This window comes from Adiantum capillus-veneris, chromosome 10 (assembly GCF_014529385.1).
Source record: "Adiantum capillus-veneris isolate H3 chromosome 10, ASM1452938v2, whole genome shotgun sequence".
In the NCBI taxonomy this organism is placed as follows: Eukaryota; Viridiplantae; Streptophyta; class Polypodiopsida; order Polypodiales; family Pteridaceae; genus Adiantum; species Adiantum capillus-veneris.
In genome coordinates this window covers 70153459-70179209 of record NC_140940.1, presented here as the reverse complement: position 1 = coordinate 70179209, position 25751 = coordinate 70153459, and the positions used below count along the sequence as shown (strand labels likewise).

Here is a 25751-nt window from a genome sequence, read left to right as displayed (position 1 = left end):
CCTCCTGACCCTGTGTTTCCAATTGTGGGGAGACGATAGAGGAGAGGCGGTTCGGATGAATTCATTTTTTCTACTCCGTAGGTTGAGGAACATGTGTCTCCATCTCCAAATCCGGTGCGTGGTAGGCATATTCGGTGTGCGCGGCGTACTCCATGTAGTCAGTCATGTCCTCCTGCCGTGCGCTCACTCTCACCCACTCATGTTGCTACACCACCGTCCCCGGTAAGCAGTCGTGGGGTTTCACCGCCATTGTCCCCACCTCCTAGTGTTCGACAGCTTTTTCTAGGAGGGGGCACAGTTGGGCAAGGGACTATGGCACAGCCAATGGGTGGTCAGATTAAGTATAGCCGCTTTCGAGGTATTTCAAAGGAAGACCCTAATGCACATTTGCGATAATTTAATAAAGTGTATGGATTGAATCATCCTGGAGTGGTGATTCCTCTTCATCAACAATCAGTGTTTGAATCTAAACTTTCAGGGAAAGCTGTCAAATGGCTATCAGAGTATCCTGACGATCACTTTCAGACGTATGTTGAAGGGTCCAAAGCATTCTCGTGATTATTTAGAACGAAAAAGATGGTCCCTCAGCATTTTGAAAAGCTTTGGACGCTACGCCAAAAGTCGTTGCCACTGGAGGATTATACTACGAAATTCCGGATTCTTTTGCAACGGGTACCTCAGGCACAACGGCGAGCAACCGAGGTGTTGAATGATTTTTTTTTGTGAGGACTCAATAAGGATCTCAGAACTGCTATGGCAATAGTGGATAAGGTAACCACTCCATTGGATAATGTAATTGCAAGGGTTGTTGTAGCAAGAGAAGCTTTAGAGGATACGGGATCTCCAAAGAAGTGAAAGAAAAAAGATCGAGAGAAATATCATCGTAAGTCTCAAGGAAGCGGCAGTGATAGTTCGGAGTCAGGGACTGCAGACTTAGATTCATTAGGAAATTTTGGAGGTCATTTGGAGGGCCTTATTGAAGAGAGAGAAAAGAAGGTGCAGCCAATGAGCAGCAACCTTACGTAGCGTAGAAATACATGGAAATCAACACAAAAATGAAAGAAAACATTTTAAAATATTGAGTTTTGTCCCATTTTCGTAAGGTAACTTCCTGCGTTCACAAAGTAGGACCCACTGCTAGTAGCCGTCAAATTAAAAACACCTGACTACTGATTGATAGCTAGCTCTCTCCCTTCATTAAAAGATATCCACTACCTTTATGAAAGGCTTTCAAACCTCATTCTCCCTCCATTTTACCTATGGCTTCGTCTTCTACCTGCCTAAGAAGTTCTAGAGGTTGCTCTACATTGTCCCCAACCAGCCTCACCATTGGTGTGCCAAGAAGACCATGTAGTAGAATAAGCACTATCTCAATCTAAAACTCTCTCACTACAGATAATAGGTGGCAAGAGCAAAGGATAAGCAAAGGTTCTTGGGTTCTATGCAGCCAAGAAGGAGAAAAAGCTCGAAAGCAACAAACATATTTTGTTTTGCATGGAAAGCAAGAGTTCTGGATTTCAAAGTCGAGGTCGGTAAGAAGACTATGAAAGAAGTCTTTGTTCAACATGTTTTCACTCACTCCGATGTGATTGCTAATGGCGGTGATGTCTCCATGGTGCATAATCCACGGTGCAACTGTAAGTTAATTATTTAGCACTCCTCTATAAATGTTATCTTAATTTCAAATGAGAATCTTTTTTTTTCTTTTATCACATGTATATAATTAGGTTATAGAGATGTTTGTATGTATTTCTATTCTATTACATTCACAGATGTTTATCCTTTGTCATATGAGGAATGGGAGCCATTGGAGTGCATTATAGGTCTCATCTCTGTGACCCATGCTCATATTGGAGTCTTGCAATATGTTGGCAGAACTAGCAAAAGCCTTGCAGACGAGGGTATTTTCTTCTATGACCATTTCTACCAACTCAATCAAAGGAATCAAAGAGGAGTGTTGGTGAAGGTTCCACTACCAACCAACTGGAACTTTGTGGATTGGCCCGTTCCCAACACAACAATGAGTGAGGCATTGAGGAGCAGGCTCTATAGGGATGTTTAGAGGTCTCTCCGAAACTCTGTACCCACTAAATTGGTGAAACTTGCAAATTTTTGACCTATTGGTCTCTTTGTTGAGTTCTTTCATACCTGCAAAGTACATGTTGCTAAAACAATGATGCTCTGCAAATCATTTGATTCCCTCTTGTGTGATAAGATTCTTGATCGAGGGTGGTATGTGAAAGAAACAGATGGCATATGTTGCGAGATTTCTCTTGACACTTTCATTGTCAAGTATATGGTTGCGACACAGACATTAATAATCTCCTTTTGGTACAAGCATTCTCACATTGTTGAAGGTTGCAATGTGCCTATGGATCAATAGGCAGCAAGTTTGTCAAACAATGTTGTCATAGACGTAGAAGTGGTGGACAAAGATCTAAATCTTATGATAGTAATTACAATAAGGCAGCAATGAAATCTTTTGCAACTTCGACATGACATAGTGGAGGAGACTGCTAACATTGACTCCGTAAACTTTTCTTTCTTGTTGAACGGACAAAGAGTAATGCAACGAAGGGAGAAGCATTTTTCTGTGGAGATCTCTTTGGCCGTATTCAAATTGTGCCCATGTAATCATCCCTGGATGGCTTCAACGAAATGTAACATTTTTTACCAGTTTAATCTTAATATCAAATGTTTGCTCAAGGCTCTGTCCCTCTCTCTCTCTCTCTCTCTCTCTCTCTCTCTCTCTCTCTCTCTCAGTATTCGAAACACATAGACAGATGGACAGTATCAATCTAAGGTATAATCAATGAACTACTAAGTACATTTGTAATTACAAATTCCGATGTGCTCAATGGGCTAAAGTACATTGCTTGCAGATATGGGACCAAAATGTCCTCTAGGTAAAAATCGTGAAGATGCCCTTCAAACGAAGGTGGGGATATAGTAGTGCTGGATGGATTAAGTAAACCCTTATGTGGTGTGTCATCGATCAACAAAGTGTTGAAAGCATCATAAGGTACATTGATCTGCTCAAAGGGCTTGTAGAAAAGTGGTACATTAGGTTTAGTTGGGTGGAAATATCCCGCAATGGTATTACAATTTATTTGACTATACACAAAATAAAAAGCCGATCGCTGAATTTCAGCCAAATTACAAACTATGGAAACAAGGGGATTCAGGTTATGGGCCTGCATTGAAGACCAGATAGCCACCCTAAACATTGGAATCAAAAAATTCAAAAATTCCTTTGTGCTTGGTCGAATTAATACTCTGACATTTCCCAAGTAGAAACTACGTAAATCGGAGAACTCTGTATGTACACTGTATGGCTGTCATAGGAGTAGCAATCCATTGAGATCCAAGATAATCAGTCTCTGCGATCATTGTGTGCATACATATAAGTAGCTAGAAACAAAAAAGCGTTTATTATTTAAGTACAATGGATATTACCGGAAACAACCATATCTACTTGAAGCAAGGGTCCATACTGGTCATTTCCAATGTTGACATTTTGTTGTTGAGTGTCGATGTTTCCTTGTGTATTGCCAAGGGTATCCACCTCTTGTGCTTGTGCAGTACATGACTCTTGTGTTTCCATGGCCGAATGGTTAACCTGTTCTGTGGTCTGTTCCTGGCCTTGATTTGCAATATTGGCCTCCTCCCCTAGCACTTCCTTATTCTCCTCTGCTTCACCTAGAACCTCTGTTGCATTCTTCGTCTCTGAGGAGCATTTTACATTTGTATTTTTAGGGGCTTGGTCTACTTCACATTGCTCAACCCCAACTTCAGATTCAGCCGCTCCAACTGCAAAGTTTACCGGTGTCTTTTCCTCTAATATGGGGTGAGTTTGAGGAATTTGGTTTAAGGTGTTGGAAACCGGCCTGACTACCTCTTCACCGATCATTGTTACAACTATAATATGGTCGTCGACAAAACTGCCCTCTACATCTAAAATTCTTGAGGTTGAAAGAGATAGTAGATGGTGAATCATTGAAGCACGGTACCTTGTAAATATTCTAATGTATAATTTTCTAGAGCATTCTGCAAAATAAGGTTAACTTGTGGTCAATACTTTAATTAGTAATAGCAATAATGTTGGACCATACCATTACAAATAAATACCTTTGACATAAATGGATGAAGAGCAAAAAAACTCTGGAGTATATACTCTGCATGGAGAAGACATCTCCAACTACAAGAATTTGGATCTGTCTGATTAGGCACTTTGACAGCTTTAAAGGTGGACTTGTACAGTTCATGATTTCCACAGAGTTTTCCATAGACATGAAGTGATATTTTTTATACATTTGTAAACAGTGAAGGTTATTTATTGTTAACAATATTCAGGTCATCAACCATTCCCCAAATAAACACTAAAGGTTTTATCAACACTTACACTCTTATCTCTGAATGTGTTGCTTGTATGGAGTTGGTAGTCCATACCACTTGTTTGTCCAATTCTATACATACAAGGATCCAATGATTTGCTGATTTGTATGGCAACACCAGTGTTGTCACCTGGACCATTGGACAGTGTATAAACCATCTCTCCAATGTGACATGTGGGGTGTTCTTTATTCGGAGTGGCATAGACATTTGTGGATCTAAAATATAATTTTCATTTTGGGTTTCTTGAGGGAGCTGGCTCTTTATTAAGCTACAATCACAAACAAGGATTTAATTAGAGGCCAAGTACCAACAAAGAAAGATCTTAAAGGTAGAGATGAACACTTACTTTAGGCATACATAAACAATAGAGTCGCTAATTTGTGCATTTGGATCTTTCAATATCCCAATATCAACACAGTCCAGTGCTAATTGCCTACTGCCATCAGCAAGGGGAATGCTTGCTAATAGTCCCTCTGTCATGGAGTGTAATACATCATTGTTTATTTCATTTAGCTATGTGGTAACTTTCCCATAAGTTTTCCTCTGGGCCTCTTCATCAGCTGCAGAGTAGACTGTATACTCTTTAACTTCTCTGCTTCAGAGTGCCGTCTTTCTTCTTGCTCAGCTCTGGCTCTTGTGTTCACCTCATGAGTAACCTCATGAATCTTAACCCCTTGATCTCGATGGCCTGGTGGTATTAGCAGTATATCTTTCATTTTGGGATCAATAAACTCATTAGGAATAAGGAGCTTATCGTATCTCCAGCGCACTCTCTTAAGAGTCTCACTGTCCTTGTCCATTACTGTCAAACGGTAAGCATGAGCAACAACAATAGTAATATCATTAAAATACTCCCAAAGAAAATCTTCTGCTGCTTCTTGAAGACACAGCAGGGCAACTGCCTTCCACCTCATTGTACCAACACATGATTCCTCACAGATTTGTCTCACTGCTCTTTGAAAAGGAAGTTTACGGACACATAGCTCAATACATTTATGAGCTTTCCTTATCTCCCTAAATAAACCCATGTTTTTTTTAATATTCTTCATTCTTGGGCCCTTCAATATCTTCATTGGTTTACCTGAAGTTTTCTTCTTACTAGCAGACCTTCCACATGCTTTCTTTGCAAGCCGTGGTCCTTTCCCTGCCTTCCTTGTTGTTGCCTTGGTTCTTGCCATTACACTGAAAGAGAAATATACAAAGAATCTCTCTCTCTCTCTCTCTCTCTCTCTCTCTCTCTCTCTCTCTCCCTCCCCTCTCTCTCTCTCTCTCTCTCTCTCTCTCTCTCTCTCTCTAATCCCTATCTCTCTCTCTCTCTCTCCCCCTTTTTCTGGGATCAGGTGCGCGGGCTCAAATTTGACATGGGCTAATAGCTTATTGCATGTCGTGATCCACAAGGAAAATTCTCTTTGTCCTTATCTCTCTCTATCATTCTCTCTCTCTCTCTCTGTCTCTCTCATTCTGTCTCTCTCTCACTCTTTCTCTCTACCCCTATCTCCCTCTCTCTCTCTCTCTCTCTCTCTCTCTCTCTCTCTCTCTCTCTCTCTCTCTCTCCCCCTCCCTCTCTCTCTCCTTCTCTCTCTCTCTCTCTCTCTCTCTCTCTCTCTCTCTCTCTCTCTCTCTCTCTCTCTCTTTGGGAAAGATTCTATATTATATTTACAAGAGCATTTTACAATTTAGCATACTTCCTCATCAAACTGGGAGTTTATTGAGGATATGCAATACTCTATCTCTGAGGTATTTATCTCTCAACACCATGGTGTCTTCTAGCATCCTATCTCTGATGACTTTCATAGGAATTGTATGGTTGAACCCTGTATACTTCTCAAAAAGTTTCATATTTCTCATTGACCAAATGAACCACAGAAACTAGATTCTGAAGGATTGCAGAGCAAACTGAAGTGCAGAGTCTTGTTGTGTGTTCACTTTATCAAAAGTGAGCTTGTGTTTTGTGATTTGAACCCCCCAAGATGTAATCCACACGTACTCAGCCCATTTCCACCATTCTACAACAATTTTACAATGCCAAAAAACATGTCTCACAATTTCGCTTTTCTTACTCTAGAACAATTCCCATTTGTGAAGCCTTTCCTATTGAAGTTTGCAACACTGGCCAAAATACCTGTACATACTCTCCACAAGAAGAAGTTTAATTTAAACTGATTTGGTACAAGCCAGATTTTACTGAGTACATTGTTCCACCATGTTACATTCATATTGAGAGCCCATTGCTTGTTACATCTCTGATACATATTATTTGGGGGTAATAGCTCAGCATAAAATACCTTTGTATGAGAATTTCACCAGTTAGCTGAGTGGTCGGGCAATGTCCAGTCTCTGAATCTCTCTTCTGCATTGATTGAGTTGAATACTGGCAAGCTGTATACATGAGCTCTCAGCTGGTGCCAATCTCTTTTGCATTAGTACCCAAGTCCATATTGCATCCTTGCCACTGCAAAAATTTTCAAATGTAGGTTAGAGTCCAGCACTTGACTAATTTGAGCAATTCCCTTCCTTGACAAAGAAAATGCAGATTTTCCAAGCAATTTAGTAGGAGGTATTTTAAAAACAAAGCTCCAACATAGATTTTCAACACCTAAAGAGTTTCCAGTATATCTCATTCTACCCTGCCAGATGAGAGCAGAACAGATTTTCTTCCAGGACCTAACAAGCATTGTGGAAATGTCAAAACCAATTTTTAGAGGGGCTGTAGTAAACAACTTGTCCCAAGAGTTCATCTGCCAGGATCCATGGAAATATACTACAGCCAGGTCTATAAGTTTCCACATACATAGGGACCAGTCTGTGTCAGAGTCCAACATATGCTTGATGAGGCAGGCCCTTCTAGCATGAGCATGACTCTGCAAGTTCAGGATATGTAAACCACCTAGCTGATATGGAGAATTGATTTTCCTCTAGGACACCAAAGCAGTAGATGCTGAGGAGATTCCCCAAAGAAATTTAGCAATCAAAGAAGTACACTTCTGAAGCATGCTATCAATCCATGCCAGCAAAGGAAGGTAGTAAAGCAGGTAAGGGATGAGAATAGCCTGGACTATTTTGAGCCTCACATGAATTGGCCATTCATCAGAGTACCAACCAGCTATTTTGGTCTGAACTCTATCTACGACCCATTGTTGTAGTGTGTTTTGGGGCACTTGCACTCCTATAGGGTAGCCCAGGTGTCTAAACACCTGGCCTTTATGCACTCTCTTACCAGGCCACACAAGGGCAGCAAAATCTCTGGCTGATACATCTATCAAAGAATATTTTTGCAGATTTAAATGCAGACCAGCTGCTATAGCATACACATCCAACACTTTCATACACCTCATGATGTTTACATTATGAGCTTTCAAGAACAGGAAGGTGTCATCAGCAAAACTCTTCCATGAGACTTTCTTAGAGCCAAGGTGCAGAGTTTGTAGGTGTCCTTTATAAGCTAAGCTGTCCAGATATGCATAAAAAGGATGAGTGGCAACAACAAAAAAGGGGGCAGATCTGGCAATATATACTTTATCAGACAGTCTTCCATTGATTATGACTCTAGAATATGCATTCTGGCCAATAAGATAGATGAAGCCACTGATTCTGGGTCCAAACCCTAGTTTATTTAAGACAACAGATACAAAATCCCATTGCATTGTATCAAAAGCTTTCACAAAGTCAATCTGAAACATTACTATATCTTGTTGAGTAGCCAAAGCATGCTCAATACCTATCTGTATTGTAAGAATATTATCAAAGATAGATCTTCCTGCTATGAAACCAGTCTGAGCAGGGTGTATACACTTTCTAAGCTCAGATGTAATTCTAATGGCTATGGTTTTAGCCAGGATCTTGTACAGCATTCCCATCATGGTGATAGGCCTCCATTCTGCCAGAGATTCGGGAAAATTATTCTTAGGAATCAGCTTTATGATACCCTGCTTGAGTGCAGGATCCATGCATTGAGAGATCCAAACTGCATTGAGCAATGGACAAACAATTTCTTTCAGTTCAGGCCAGAAGGAGATCATGAACTCCTTTGATAATCCACAAATGCTTGGACATTTCTCATTAGGAAATTTATGCAATGCATACCAAATTTCCTTTTCTTGCAAAGGTTGCTCCAATCTATTAGCTGTGATCTTTTCAATGCATGGATTCACTGTATCAAGCAGGGTATGAATAGCTGTCAGTCTGCTTTCTGAGCTTTGAGGTTGCACATTAAGCATCTCATTATACTAATTTGCAACCTTTTCCAGGATATCACATCCCATGGTCAGAGGAGGCCCATCATCCTGATGTAACACCACAAGATTCTGTTTGCTCTTCTTACATCTAAGTTTCTTATAGAAAGCTTTGGATGCATCTTTACCATCTTCCAACACCCACTGTCTACATAGAAACCTATGTTTAACAGTTTGGGCCTTTTCCCATTCCAGAATGGTGGCCCTAGCCTCAGCCAGTTCATTAAGCTCACATTGACAGAGAACCAGATTCTGACCAGCTTTGTGAATAAGCACCTGGGCCTTGGATTTGGCTCTCAACAGCTTCAAATTCCCCTGCTTGGCTACTATCTTGCCCACATTTCTAATACATTGCTGCATCCCAGATACAATACATAACCATGCAGCCAGGGGGTTAGTGTAATGTGCATTTTCATACTGTATGAGAGCATTCACTTGCTGTTTAAAATCTGCATGAGTTAACAAAGAATTGTTGACCATAAGAGGTTTTGTATGACCATACTGATGCATACTTTCCAAAACATAGTCAATAAGGTTCAAACAAAGAGGAAAGTGATCAAACATTGCAGTAGATACATCAACAAACATCTTCTCAGAATTAGGCAGCCAGTGTGAGCCAATGTAATAGAGCCTGTCCAATCTAGACCAAGAGGTCTGGTGGGACATAGAGTGAAAAGTAGAACTAGAAGAAGGTCTGACAGCAGCCTCCCAAGAATCTATGAGTTTAGCAGAGTTGTGGAATTTTTCCTAGCCAGCACTCTCAATAGCATTCATGACAGTAGACATGGAAGTGGTGTGAGCAGCATTCACAACCTTATTAAAAACACCCCCAATTAAGCCCTGAGTCCAATCCAGATCAGATAACCAGTGCCAAAGGGAGAGCCTGTCAGCTGTAGCATTATAAGCATAGATATTACAAATTTCCAGTGTTCCCCAGAGGGAGTCAGCACTGAAGAGAGAGCATCTTCCAGATGGGTGGTCTAGAATCCATTGAAGGTTCAGAGAGCTCTTAATGTAAGTCAAAGTACCTGAGTAGCCACCCTTTTTCCCTCCATAAAAGGCATTGTACCCTTTAAAGTGGGTGAGTGTACCAGCCTTATCATGAACTTTGTGCTCTTAGACTAAACAAATGTCCAAATCAGAGGTCAAAAGCCAGTTGTGAAAAGTGAGAAGCCTTGAAGGGTGGATTAACCCTTTAGCATTAAAGGTGGCTATCTTCATGAGGAGGGGGGGGAGTTTAAGACAAGCTGGGTGTCATCATCACTTGGGGAGTCAGACATGTACACTTCTAAATTGATTTGGCCTGCACCAATTTTACCTGCTGAGTGTTGAAGGATAACAGAATCAATAACTACCAGAGTGTCTGGGGATTGTGTCTAGGGATCGGATATCATGTAAGATATCAAAAGTATTGGGAGATGCATAGCCTGAAAAGCCACTTTTGGATCTAAAAGTTATCTTGGACAACTGAAAGCCTTCAGCATCCCCATTGGCCTTTTCCATGGGTCTTGGGTTTTTGGAGGAAGATGGTGATGAGTTTTCCTGGTTCCCTGCATGGTAGAGGGTCCTATTCTTAGTACTTTGTAAAGCAGATTTGTATCTTCCTGGAGGAGCAACATACTCAGGTGAGCCATCCGGTGGGGGTGGTGGGACAAGTTTAGTAAATGGAGTACTTGCCACCTTACCAAATATTTGATCCCTAGGAACTAAATGTTTGCTGCCTGGGAAGGAGGGAATGAGATCAACTGACTGAGTTGCCAGGGTTGGACAATTCTTTGAAAAATGTCCCAAATTACCACAATGATAGCATGAACCTTCTAATTTCTCCCACTTTAGATAGATAACCAGTCGGCCAATAGTCTCTAGCTCAATTTCCAGTGTGTTTGGCATGGGAGTATCAATATTCCGCATCACACATGCTCTATTTCTGTTGGGGCAGTTAATGGTAGGGGCAAATAGTACTTTTCATAATGAAGCAGCCAGGTCCTTTATACTAGGCCAGAAGAAGGGAGGCAAGTCCACAAAGTCAACCCAGACAGGGCATTTGGACATAAGTTCTTCTTTTATCTGTTTGATGGGCTGCCAGGGAAAGACATGAACCACCTCTCCACGTAGGATGATAGTGGATGCATGTTGGAAAGCCTTTTGATAGCATGAACCTTCTAATTTCCCCCACTTTAGATAGATAACCAGTCGGCCAATAGTCTCTAGCTCAATTTCCAGTGTGTTTGGCATGGGAGTATCAATATTCCGCATCACACATGCTCTATTTCTGTTGGGGCAGTTAATGGTAGGGGCAAATAGTACTTTTCATAATGAAGCAGCCAGGTCCTTTATACTAGGCCAGAAGAAGGGAGGCAAGTCCACAAAGTCAACCCAGACAGGGCATTTGGACATAAGTTCTTCTTTTATCTGTTTGATGGGCTGCCAGGGAAAGACATGAACCACCTCTCCACGTAGGATGATAGTGGATGCATGTTGGAAAGCCTTTTGAGCTTCAGACGAGAAGAAGAGCACTTCATATAAGCCAGAGCCATTGTAGAATACCTTGTCACACCAACCACAACTTTCTTAAAGCCTTGATCCAAAAAACCTGCAATCTCATGCAAGGGAGGGAGTTTTCCAGTGAAGTACAACACAATAGCACGTGTTTTGAAAGCTGAAACCTGAGCCATAACCGACTGAGCAGGTAGCATTACCTTATGTACCCCCTTAACAGAGGAGTCGGTGGTAAGGGCCTCAGTGAGGCATGAGGTAAGAGCATTAGCCGACAGCATGTCCTTGTCAGAGGTCAAGGGGGGCATAGATGCCTCCCGGGGATTCAAGTAGAAAGAAGGGGAAAGGGCCATTGCTCAAATAAGTCAAGTAAGCACCTGTTTGAGGATGGCGCTGAGGTCTGGCGATGATGTTGATAGCGTGGAGGTCCTCCAAGGAGTCGACCGATAGGAGAGGTCAGCGATGGTGCCCTAGTCCCCAGGTATGAGCTCTGTTCTCGTCGACATCTCTCTCCTCTCTCTCTCTCTCTCTCTCTCTCTCACCACCTCGTTTTTTGGGGATCACGGTGCGCGGGTTCGTCTTTAAGCCAGGCTTCTAGCTATCCGTGCGTCGTGATCCACAAGAGGATTGAGAAACATTTGTAGGATACTTTCTCTCTCTCTCTCTCTCTCTCTCTCTCTTTGTATGGATCACGGCACGCATACACAAATGCAAGCAAAGAGAACACTCTACAGCGCGCCATGATCCACATTATGAAATCTCTCTCTTTGTCTTTCTCTGCCTCTGCCTCTTCTACTTACAAACCAAGCAAAAGTTCAAAAATACTATCTCTAGCACTCTCTCCATCAATCTCTCTCAATCTTTAGCTTCCAAACCTAACAGACTATAAGTAAATATCTGTGTGGAGAATGAGCACCTCAAGAAGGTTCTTGAAATGCAAACTTTAAGAGTTCTCGTTGTGGAGAATGAGCACCTCAAGAAGGTTCTTGAAATGCAAACAACGCGTTTGATGCATCTTGAGAATGAAGTTCAAGAATGTAAACGCTCTCTTGTGGACATGAATGTAGTGAAAGAGCGCTTGAGCAAAGTTGAGAGTGATCATGTATTGAAAGAGGAAACGATAGATACAATACGACATGATGTATGTGAGATGAGAAATGCATCCAAATCATGGGCTGATATATGTAAGGATAATGTGGTTTCTACGTCTCCTATCACGCAAGCCGTTGTCCAAGCAAAGAATGTAGAGAATGTGGACACTCAAGAATTGCAAGAACGACAAAAACGCTCAAAGAACATCGTCATTCGTGGAATCAAGGAGGAAAGCATGGAAACACCCCAATCTCTTGCGGTTGCTATTGAAGAGTTTTTTGCTACACACTTTGGCATGTCAGGAATCATGGCTTATGGTGCACATCGAGTTGGAAAACAAGGAGTCCCTCGCTCGGGAGAAAGACCTATTGTATGTACCATGGCTGATGAGGTAAAGAGAAAGATCATCCTTGACAATGGTTGGATCTACCTCAAAGGAACGGGTTGTAATGTATATGAGGATCGCACTCTTATGCAACAAAATGTACGTCGCAAAGCATACGAGGAAAGAAGCAAGAAGGTTAAGGTATCATCTCAAGAAGAAAAGGCACTTGAGGAGGATGCAAGTCCACCCAACAAATAGGGACACATGATCTATGAGACCAACTCACGCTTGCGAATAAGCTTTTGGAATTGTAACGGGTATCCATGGAATGCGGGAATTGGCATTGATGAGCTTACCAATGACTCTGATGTGATACTTCTTGTCGAAACATGGGAGCATGATGCGCAACGAATTCTTGGATTTGACAAATACGATGTACATTCTTTGATGTGGGCCAAAAATGCAAAGCAACGAAGAGGCCAAGGAGGCATAGCATGTATGACCAAAAAGGGTTTGAAAGATGTTTCCATTGTCAAAGAAGATAAGTATAAACGCTACTTATGGCTGAAAATCAGCCCACCAAATGGTCAAGTCATGTTTGTGGCCGGCTGCTACATTCCTCACTATGACTCCAACTTTTATGCTCGCTTGAATATGGATAGAGATCAGCCCTTTGTTGAACTAGAGGAAGACATTGCTTATTACAAGGATCAAGGTGAAGTCATTGTTTTTGGAGACATGAATGCTCGCACAAATATGTTACAACACGACACACAACAAGTCGACATGCCGCATGTATCAAGAAGAGTGGATGACTCATACATGTATAATCGAAGTTCTAATGATGCAAAAGAAGTGGATCACTATGGAAAGTCACTTCTACATATGTGCAATAGTACCGGAATGCTCATTGCAAATGGTGTATCTCTATGGCAAGGCACCAATGACTTTACATGTAGAAAGCACAATGGTGCTAGCGTGATTGACTATATGTTGTTCTCAGAAGCCACTCTAGAATGCATACAAAGCTTTACACTTGGTGAATGGAATCCGGAATCGGATCATAGGATGTTATGTATTGACCTCAAGTGTGGTAAACGGCCCGAGCATGTAACCTCCAATCATGATGTGAATCATTTGTACCTACGTCTAGACTTCAAACGAGCACTTATATATGCTGATATGGTGGACCAAATGTTAAGCATGATAGAGCATCAAGGGAGCCCGACATTAGAATGCAAGTGGAAAGTTTTCAAAGAAGTAATTTTCTCTTGTGCGAAGGAATGCTTTTCGGCGAAACACATGTCTTGCAAAAGGTCTAAGAAGGGTAGCACCAAGAAGAAATGGTTTGACATGGAATGTAGTCAAGCCCGAAAACACTTGCTAAGATTGGATGCAATCAAAGACAAGGAAGTTTACTTGGAATGGTCACACACATACAAAGCACTTGTTCAAAAGAAGAGGAGAAGGTGGGAAGTCGAAAAACAACTTCTTTTAGCACAAGAGAAAGCACATGCATGTGGCAAGTTTTGGCAAAATCTAAAAGGCAAGCGCGTTGAGAGCTTTGGTGACTTGACTCTTGAGGATATGTATATGCATTGTAAGAACCTCTATGAGCAACCCAATGTTGATAAGATGGAGGGTTGTAGCTCCCTTCCATTTATGTCTCCCTTCTTTACCATTGAAGATGTATGCCGCGCGCTTGAGAAACTTGCTACTCGCAAGGCAGGTGACCTTCAAGGTGTCAAGGCTGAAATGATTAAATGGACAAGCAAGAAAACACGATATTGGATATGCGATATGTTTAACCTTGCACTTCAGTATGGCATGCCTCATGATTGGAGTGCAAATTGGATCAAACCTTTGCACAAAGGAGGAGATGTAAACAATGTGAACAACTATCGCACTATAATGGTTGGTTCTTTGATGGCAAAGTTATTTGGATGTATCATGGAGATGAAGATAAGTGAATGGGTTGAAAAGAATGGCAAACGTGCGCTTGGCCAAGCAGGTTTTCGAAAGCATCATAGCACTATTGATCACCTTGTCACTCTTCGAGTTCTTATGGAAGCGTCTCGATTGAAAGGAAAAAAGTTGTATTGTTGCTTTGTGGATTTCAAGAAAGCTTTTGACATGGTACCGCGAGGAAATCTTTGGAGACGTATGCAAAGCCTTCAAGTGCCGAGAGAATTTATGCATGCAGTCTTTCGCATCTACCAAAAAGTGATATGTCGATTACGTATGGGAGATGGAATTTCAGAATTTTTTGCAAGCACTATTGGTGTCAAACAAGGATGCCCACTTTCCCCAACCCTCTTTGGGCTACTCATTGATGAATTGGAATACATGGTTCTTGATTTTATGCAGCAAGAAGGCATAGAAGAGGTTAAGATTGGAAATGCGGTGATCATGCTTTTGCTTTATGCCGATGATATAGTGCTCTTGGCACATACCTTAGAAGATGCACAAAAGCTTATGAGTGTCTTGGAACGCTTTTGCCTACATAGCGGGCTGATCGTGAATGGATCCAAAACCAAGGTTATGCTTGTAAAGACCCTCAATGACGAAAATCCATGCATTGTATACAACAATGAGAAACTTGAAGTGGTAGATCACTTCAAGTACCTTGGCCTTGAGGTTCCATCCAATCATAAATGGAAGGATTGTGCAATGCGTCGCTTGGAAGCCGGAAAGAGGGCTTATTATGCATTTGAGAACATGTGCAATGCAGGAGAGATCAAGTGTTGGGCTCTCAAAAAGTACCTCTTTGACACATTGGTGACACTGGTGCTTCTTTATGGAGTGGAGGTGTGGGGTGGAAGCATCGGGAAGTCTACTTGGAAAGAGTTTGAGAATGTCCAAAAGCGTTTTCTCACCAACTTTCTCCAAGTCAAGACACAAACACCCTACATGCTCTTACTTCTTGAGTCCGGATCGCTTCCCATTGAGGTCTTGGGCATGGAAAGGGTTGTGGAGTACATGCGTAAGACACAACGTAGCCCTTTGCATCGACTTCCTAGAATCGCATATGAAGCAAGTCAAAAGGTTCAAAAGACATGCAAGAGCAAAATACTAAGTTCGGGGTGGATGCTTGATATCAAGAAATGGTTTGGAAGATGGGATGCATGTCACTTGGTCAAGGATGCGTCGATCGACTCCCAAGTTAATGAGGCCTTCTTACAACGCCAATGTATCATGGCTTGGGAGAAATCTGGAGGTTCTCGCTTCAGCCATTACACCACACACGTTGCCCCAAACTACAAATCTCTCTTCTTCTCGGAACGAGGTAACCGAACCCCTTCCTACATCCTTGAGCCTATCCCGTTGAGTGCGATCCGCACCATTGCCTCCATTCGTCTTAGCTCCCATTCTCTACGCTGCGAGACAGGACGTTGGGGCACTGGCGAGGAGTGTCATCGACTTTGCACCTTATGCCCTCGTCAAGTGCGAGAGAGTGAGTACCACACACTACTTGAGTGCTCAGCTTTTGACCACATTAGGTCCTCTTTTCCCCATATATTCAGCCATGAGCTCTCCCTACATACCTTCCTCTCCCAACCACGATGTGGACTCTCTATTGCGATGCTCATTTCAGCCATTTTTGAGCATCGAGAGTCACTTATGAACTCCACTCACACCACGTGACATGTTCATTTGGTCCCATAGGTCATATTTGACCTCTCAGGACGATAATAGAACTATCTATCTATCTATCTATCTATCTCTCTCTCTCTCTCTCTTTCTCTCTGTTTTTATCTCTTTTTGGCTCTTCATCTACAAAAATCACTATGGAAATACCTTTCTATGAGGAATTCAAATGGAAGGAAACATGTGTAGGAGCTTTGTGACTTGGTTGCAGAGGATATCTCAGCTATAGGTGTCTCTGTGCCTCTTTCTATCGCTCGTAGAGGTTGACTTTTCAGTTAGCTATCTCCTTCTCCTTCTCGCAGAGGTCATCTATGCAGGCTTTCTCTCTCTCTCTCTCTTCCTCTCTCTCTTTGTATTTCACTATATATATATATATATATATATCTCACACACCTCTCTCTCGTATCATGAAATCAAGCGCGCATTTGTTACTATAAATGTACATGTCTTTTCGGGTAGTTAGGGTACCGAAAATCACTTTATTGGTCGTACCGCCCATTAAATGCATGTCCTTGTAACACGCGTTCAATACATGCGGCTCGCATCGTAAAAAACGCAACGGTAATATCTGTTATTGCATGCAAAAGGGGAGAGGAGAGAGAGGGAGAGAGATTAACGAGAGAGAGAGAGAGAGAGAGAGAGAGAGAGAGAGAGAGAGAGAGAGAGAGAGAGAGAGAGAGAGAGAGAGAGAGAGAGAGAGAGAGAGGGAGATAGAGAGAAGGAGGGAGAAAGAGAGATTAACTGGTGTGCACAAGCTTATTACAGACCTCGAAAGAGACGGATATAAAGCTTTGGGAGACAGAGAGAGAAAGTGAGGAAGGGGAAAAGAGTCACCTAAGAAGGCTCTGCCTCCTTCAAAGTGCAGAAATCAGAAGCTTGAAGACTCCAAACTACATTCCCAGTCCAAAACCTCTACTCCAACAACAATGTCTAATCCTGGCAAAGGTAAAGAAAGTCCCTTCAGCTTTACTATGTCCTTAGTTTAGTTGTCTTCTGTAAGTGTGCTTCAAAATGTAAAGATCATTTGACCTTTCAAATTTTATAATTTTATCACGACGTGCCAGTTATGTTATAAAGATGATTTGACATACTCCGCGTGCCGTTATCCACTTCTAATATTTACAAAGGGATTTTTTGTATTACTATATTGTAGGTATTCAATTTATAAAAGCCTGCAAAGTGGATCACGGCGCGCCAGCAGTGTTTTCAACGTTAGTTTACATATTCCACGCACCGTGATCCTCTTTTGACTTTGTACATAGCAATCTTCTAAAAATACAATTGCTTTGATGTATTTGTAGCTATTCTATTTTTTGAAAGCCAACCAAGTGGATCACGGTGCGCCTATAGTTCTATGGATATTTGTTTCTGTACTCTTTGCACCGTGATCCACTTGTATGGATTTTACTCCTCGCATATATAACCCAAGTTTGCCTAGTTTTGCATTTAACCCATAGTAATCATCTTATTTTATTGACTACATGATTAGTTGGTAACAATTGTGCTCTTCTTTTTGTATATACTCATTGAAACTTATATTTGTGATTATGAAATAAATGGCAGGTTTAAGATCACATAGGAGTTAGAGGCAAAAAATTGATCTCGAGCGCATTGTTGGCCAAGGAAAATTTCCAAGAAAACTGACGGAGCTGTTAAAAACATCAATGAAGAGGAATGTAGACTTCACAGAACCCATTGATATAACTACTGCAGAGCCTGCCAGTAGTTTGGAGGGGCCAACTGTAGGTTTGGAGGAGCCTGATACTGACCCATCTGTAGAATTGGAGTCCCCTTCTACTCCAAAATTTACTGTACCCAACTCACTTAAGAGAGAAGTGGATTTTTCAACACCTACTTTGCAAAGTGCCCAATGTATTGCAACAATCCAAACGAAAAAAGAGACAGTTATTTATGAAAACCCTACAGTAATTGATGAAAGGCTTTTAGATTTTGGAGTTACTTCTGGGGCTGGTGATAATTTTGATTTGGTCTCCTGCATGTTTAATGCTCCATTTAATCTTGATGTGTTCATAGCTGAACAGAGTGAACACTTGAAGCTGGAACGGAGAAGTTTGATCTTCACACTCAAGAGGGCAGGGTTATTGTTGGTGAAATGGTGGTAGTCCATTTAAAGGACTGTGATCCTAAAAGACAGTCTTACAAGAAGTATAATCAGCTGCCTCTTATGTACAGGCCCCATTGGTGCAACTTACATGATCGGGAGTGTAAGCTAATTCAAGAGTCCTTTGGATTTCTAATATTTTTAGATGGATTATTTACAAGTCTTATGAAAGATCCTAAGGAGGTCATGGAGGAACAAGATTTACCAGCAGATGAAAAAGAGGAAATGAATGAGGAATATATTGAAGTGACAGAGATAGAGGAGTCCATTGATCTTGAAGAAGAAGCAAAAGAGGTGAAACGAAGCAATCTTCTCTCAGTGAAAACCTCAGGTATCAAGCTACCTTTAGACGTGTCAAGTTTCAATGAGCGGCAAGCCACCTTAATGCTACCACGAGTGCCAGAGTTTAAATTTGGAGATAGGTCCTACATTTTCCTCCATGATATACAAAGTATTTTTTGTTTGCGGGAGGACTTTGCACTGGCCACTATTTCCAAGTATCAAGAGGAGAGGAATGGATTTGTTTCAGATGACAGTAGTGATGACGAGGCAATGGAGATCTCCAGTAACCCACTGGACCATCTTAAACTCTGCTTTGAAAAGGCATAAAAGTATAAAGAAACCCTTTCTGATGAAGCCACATTTCAAGCTATTCGAAATAATTTCCAGTCTCATCAACTAGTAAATAGGATATGGAGGATTGGTTTAAGCGCACAGCGCAGGAGTCAATCAGATCAGCTAACCTATGGAAGGATGAGCTTTTTTTGCAAGATGAGAGTTTCATGGTATAAATTCCTACCCCCCCCCCCCCCCAAAAAAAAAATAAAAAATCTCTCTCTCTCTCTCTCTCTCTCTCTCACACACACACACACACACACACACACACACACACACACACACACACACACATACACAAACAATTCTTTTGTTTACAGTCATGGATTGCTGAAAAAGACGACTTTCTTCGTCGTCGAAGAAGACAGTTTCGTGGTAGGATGCATCTCTAGGACAATATCTTCCTAGTTTATGCGAGGCACCCATCCTAGTCTTCCACAACGGAATGTCACAAGAGGGGAATACTGCAACCTATGCTTTCAAGACATCATCTCGCTTCTTAGGTGGTCCAATCTTGCCACAAAATACTGTCAAAGTAATCCTCGTCGACAAGGTTTTTGGGAGAGAATGTTTTGGTAACTCGCCAGGATATACTGGGGGGCGTGCAACATATTACTACACATACACAACACTGGAATTATCTTTAGGGAAATAAAACCCTACTGAACTCTTAGACTATGGCAAGCATTTAATGAATAGATACAAGGGCGAGGTTCCAAATGATATTTGCAAATCATCAAAATGTTGAAATAGTTGTGGTACATATTGAATTTAATTCTACAGGAATTTGGGGTACATCGATCGTCTAAACTCTAACTCTTTTGTTCCACCGATGATTGGCATATTGCATTGTCTCTCTCCACCTGATTTGACTTTCAAGAGCACTTGAGTTGCTGAATGCATCTACTCGCTTTCTTTTCTGAATTTGCAAATGTCTGATTGCCTGTACAGTTGGCTGAAGAGGCCAATACTTTCTTTTGTTGCATGCGATGAATGATTCTGCGATAAAACCACTGAAATAACTCCTTTAGATTGTTTTCCTTATTTCGAGAGACTCCATGTTGTGTGTGTCTGAAGTAGGCATTTCTAGCCATGTAATGAGACTTCTCCAGGTCCTGGGTGTTCCATATACCTGGATTCCCATACTTTTGGATGAAGTATGTCAAATGATTAAAAATAATGTGCTACAAAAGAGGAAATTTATTTAGAAATTTAAACACATACTTAGTACTAAGACTATATGAGGCGCTTTGAATTAACCATGTAATGAGTGATTTGAGTGTTAGTCCATGCTGTCTTGAAGGATTTTTTTAGTAGCTGAAGGTTTTGTTTAAACTTGCTGTGATTATCCTATGACCAATCATCATTCTCACACATTTGAAATAATATGTCAATGGAACGCCACATATCACTCTTTGCATTGCGAGTTGTTGGCTCTTGATCTTTCACTGCTAAATGAAGTTTTTTCCAGTGCATATACTCAACTTTGCCTATGTAGGTAGAGTGATATACTCTCCCTCGCTTTGTTAGCTTCACATATTTCATACCTTCAGGTTAAGATAGAAAACAGCGTGCCTTGATCCCACCTATGGATGGTTTGCAGGGTACATCTTTCTCATTGGTTGACCTTTTTTCGTCCCGCTGTATTTTCACATTGTCCCCATGTAGACCAATATCTGACAAAACTAGTTCCAAAGCCTCTAGAACTACTTGTTGTTCAAATTACTTTTTGAGTTTCCAAGAAAACCCAATGTACAAATATACCAACTTCTCTACAATTTGGTAGAGAGCATGCATTGTACAAATATGGACATTAACAAGTGGTATATTCAGAACTGATCGGAAATTAGAGTCTTGATTGTGACACAAGTTCCATGCAATACAAGCATGGAGACTTTGCCATGGCACCCATTCCACAATTATGCATACGCTTCAGTGTTTTGAGGTCACCTACAAGATGCCATTGAAATTGAAAGTGTCCTCTCCCATCTATAGCCAATACCTCTCCTCAATTCATTTGTCTATCAATGATATCTAAAATAGGGGTTTGATGGAACACCCAAAATAAAATGTCATGGTCTTCTTTCTTTACCTGCAAGATCAATCCTTACGAGATACAAAAATTAAATCTAAAATTTAGGTACAATAGAGGGCGTGCTAGAGCTGCAAAATTGGAGATAACTGGATTACCTGAAATACCAAGCCACCATATGTTTGTTTCTGATTGAACAGTGAAGTATGAAGGGTCATCAATGGGACATTTGGAAAGGGCCCTATTCATTAATGTGATTGCAACTCGCTCTAGCTTCTTCTCTTTAAGAATCTCACACTCATCTAGCTTCAAAACAAAATGTAGAATGCCACAAGTCTCTTCAAATGTGATATTGTAGAACTCTACCATTCTAGTTTGCAGCAGAGTGAGGTCCATGAAGATATTGTTGTACTCATCATAAGTGACAGTAGTTCCCTGTGAGCTATAAATATCTTGAATATGAAATGGACAACCAATGAAGTCTGTTTGTTCATTATTGAGCTGTAGTCTTTCCTTCCAAACACTTGCAGCTGTTGGTAAAAGCTTAAACTTTATTCCCTTCTTCACAAACATGGAAGAGATAGACTGTTGAATAGCTGAGTAACCACTTTTACTAACTCCAAGGGAGTCCAATGTACCATGTATATGCTTGGTAGGCACTTCATTCTTTGAAATGAATCTTTCAACGACATCTCGTTGCAAAAACTTAAACTTTTTGTTATGCATGATATCCTTTGCAAGACCACTAGTTATCAATGGCTTCAAGTGCTTTCCTACATTGGCCTTCGGGTCTATGTTTTGTTTGTCTGGATAGATGGAATCTCTACAAAGAAAGCATAACTAACATAAACAAACACTTAGATTAATTTATATTAATTAGACAGTTTACAATGCTCATCTCAATGCTTGGATTCTTTTCTTAAGGCCGCCAAAGCCTACCTTCAACGTTTCAAGATTCAGTAGTTTCTTCTTTCGCACACGAGTGCCTAACATTGTCTCTTTGTTTTGTAATGACCGTACCTTTGTTCACAAGACCTGTGATTCTTGTGTGCACTGCATTAAAGTCTTTTGGTCCTCATGATGCAAGTTTGAAAGTCTTTGAATCTCATTTTCTTGGTGCTTCACCATGTCTTTATAAGTTTTTGATTTGTTGTTTAGAGCTTTACAGTAGCCAAGCAATCACTTCTCTCCATTACCTGCAAAGCTCAATAAGTTAGTGGGATTTGAAAATGCTAGGAAAGCATTTGTCATGGGATTCAATGGATAGAGTGAGCCTTTTGTCCAAATATCTAAGTGTTTTGCTCCCTCTGCTCTGAGTCTCTCTGTCATGAGCGGTGTCACTTTAATGTTAGTTTTTCCTCGCTTACACAGTGGCGTATATTGGGGATCTAGGTCAATGTGTAGATGATAGAAGGGTCTCTTAAGGAGGACATTTGTCGGGGTGGAAGAAGAAGCCATGTGTGCAACATGGCAAGAAAGGAAGGATTTCTTTAAGGTCAGTGCAAGCGTAAGGAGAGAGCATGTTTGGCAGGATATTTCCTTTACTCATACATTCCATGTACAGGAAACTCCCTCCAATTCTAGTATGTTCACTAAATGCAACTGAAAATGATTTATTCTTCAATCATCACGGTCGTTATGACATTGTGGCAAGAATCTACTTGTAAGTACACTTTTGGAATGGTTATTCCAACTTTACATTTGATTTTACCACACCTATTTTCTAGAGAGAGAAATTCAAAATTCTATTTTTCTTAGAAGGCCCTCCAAATGACCTCCGAAATTTCCAAATGCCGCAAGACTCAGGCAGTAGCGATTCGGGGAAAGAATCGGAGGAGGCACCTCGGAGAAAATCCCAGCATCAAGGGAAAGGTGTTCCATCCGGATCATCAAAATCTTTTGCGGTGGTTAAAAGTGTGAAGGAACTGTGGTGTACTCAGTCCCAAAATCCAGGACATGCCGCTCAAGAGTGTGCAATGAATCAGAGTTAGTGTGCAATTTGCAAGGCCAACACTCATAATACAATGGAATGTTATTTCAATGGTCGGGGTCGTAGGAGTCGGAATTCTTCTACATGGCACCCACCATAGTTAGGACAGAGACAAGAGCTTGCAGTGTCGATGGTTCATGCTCATACAGCAGAGGTGCCCTTTCAAGGATGAGCAGGTGGACGAGGTCAAGGAGGGGGTCGCGGTCGCGGACGAGGTGGCCGAGATACTAATCGGCCCAAGACCTGCCTTTTCTGTTTAGGGGATGGGAATTGGCGGTGTGAGTGTTTTGAGGCTATGGAATATGATTGAAAGAAACAAGAACATGCTACTAGAAAGCAGTCGAGTGTCGCTATGGTTCAGATTGAAGGGCTGGAGGAATTAGACCCGGTGGTTTCACTAATTATGCGTTCTGGAAAAAATGTGGTTCCAACAACCGATGTTAAGCTTCCGGATTGGGCGACTCAAGAAGACGTACAAAAAAAGACTGTGACGTGGATGCCACAGTCAATACCAGCATTGCAATCATCAGGACCATCGACCTCTTGTTTGGAAATAAAAGAGGGGAAAGTCAGAAAGAAAGCTGATACCATGGAAGTGGATAATTGGGATTCAGTTTGGAAAGAGGTTCTCAATTCGCCATTACAAGTACCTTTGGGTTCATTACTGAAATTGTTTTTGAATTTTCATAATGCTTTGCTAAGTCAAAAGTCCAAAGCAATGACTAATATGGAAGTTGACATTATGGTAGATGAGGGTGAGGGGGCTGAGTCAGTCCTGTTGCCGGCGACTAGGATCACAGATACTTGCATTTCAGAGCTTTCAGTCAGATGTCATGGCACATACATTGACAAATTACTGTTAGATGGAGATACTGGAGGATGGTGGATACGGTGGCTAACTGCCTTGGAGCCTCCCTTGGTTGAACAAGCACAAACTTTTTATGTGTAGATTGCTCACAAGTTCTCTCCCCTGTGGTGAATTATTACATGTATTGGAGATGGAAAATGTCCTAATTGTAAGGCTATGGCGACTATTAAACATATGTTTTCCAGAACCTACTTCTTGAAAGCACTTTATGCGATGATGGCACACTATGACTCCGCTATCAGTCGTCTTTCACCTAGAGTCTTACCCTCATGGCACGTCTTGCCCCAATAATGCACGTCCTTCACAATGGAAGGCCACCAAAAGCCTGCTCTAAGCACTCGAAACAAAACCTGGTCTTTGCCCTGATGTCCACTTTCTTTGTGGCATTGCTCCAGCACCATACCTATCTCTTCTTTGTACATCACCCTTCTAAGCACTCCATCACGTCCATAGTTCATGAGATCTTCACCTACCAGTGTGAATTTGCAAACTTTCTTCACCACTCTTCTCCTTTGCAGCTTGGACAAACCCTCTGAACATTGCCCTGTACTAAAAAACCCTTCAATCTCCTTTAGAGTTTCTCTACCTGCATAAGTGGCTGGGGGCACATATAAACTTGCAACATGCACCTGCACTTTGCTACTTGCTAACTGATCCGCTACTTGCTAACTGATCCGCCTCTTGGTTCTACTCTCTTCTCACATGCTTGAATTGAACCTCCTCAAAATATTTTAGCATTTTCTTGATGGAAAAGAACCAATGCTTCAAAGAATCCCACTTTACCTGCCATTGGCCTAACAGTTGCTTGATGATTAGCAATGCATCTCCTCTCACCACCAACCTCAAAATCCCAAACTCTATACATTGCTTCAAACCCAGATACAGAGTGAGATACTCCACCTCATTATTGGTGTGAACATCCTCTAGATCATACGCCTTCGAGGATATAGATTTTCCGTGTGGGTTGTGTATCACTACACCTCCTCCTGCCTTCTGTACCACCCTTCGATATGCTTCGTCAAACTGCATTCTTCAAATCAGGCTCCTCCTTAGCTTCATCTCGCACCACCCTTGGATAGGCTGGCAGATTCGACTTCTTTGTTGACAAGAATGTCCCCCAAGTGAGATAGATTCGTGTGATCTACCTTGAACTCAAACTCGAACTCTTGCAGCTCCAATACCCACTTCATAATCCTCCTCCCTGGCTTCAAATGTAACACTACCTTTGGCAATAGATTGTTAGTAGTCAACACAAAAAACTTGTGCACAATCAAATGCACCTTGAACTTCCTGCAAGCGAAGACTAAAGCCCTCACCCATTGTTATGCCTTGGTGTAGGTAGCCTCTCCTGGGCTAATCACCCTGTTCTCGAAGTATATCGGCTTGTAGATTCTCCCTACCTTTTGTTGTAGAACCGCTCCAATAGCAACTGTGCCCACCGTCAGAGACACATAGAAGTCGTCCTCTCGATTGGGAGGACACACCACTGGAAACTGACACAAAATTTCCTTGACCCTATCAAAAGCTTCATGAGCTTTCCCATCCCCTTCATAACCATGCACCTGCTGAGCTCTCTTTTTAAGAGAATGCACATATTACAACAACATTCAAAAGAAACGTGATAGATACTTCAGCTTATGAACAAAGGAAGCCAAACCTTGAGCATCTAATGGTGGCTCCATCAACACCAGCACCTTTACCTTTTCGAGATCAGCCTCTATACCGTTTTGCGACACCACATGACCCAACAGCTGCACTCGAGGTTGTGCTAGCTTGCACTTCTTGGGGTTCATCTGACCTCCTTGTTCATCAAGCCTTTGAAAGCACAACTGAAACTTCGATAGGTGCTCTAATATTGAAGTATAGTAGCCTATATCATCCATGAAGACCCTGATAAATCATCCCAGGTATGAACCAAATACCCTATTCATCCAAT

At 41.5% G+C, this 25751-nt stretch overlaps 1 pseudogene; it reads right to left on the bottom strand.

The window, feature by feature from the left end:
• Window positions 1-6087: 6087 nt before the first annotated feature.
• On the bottom strand, window positions 6088-7133 carry LOC147449030 (uncharacterized; annotated as a pseudogene).
• Between the last annotated feature and the right edge of the window lie 18618 nt (window positions 7134-25751).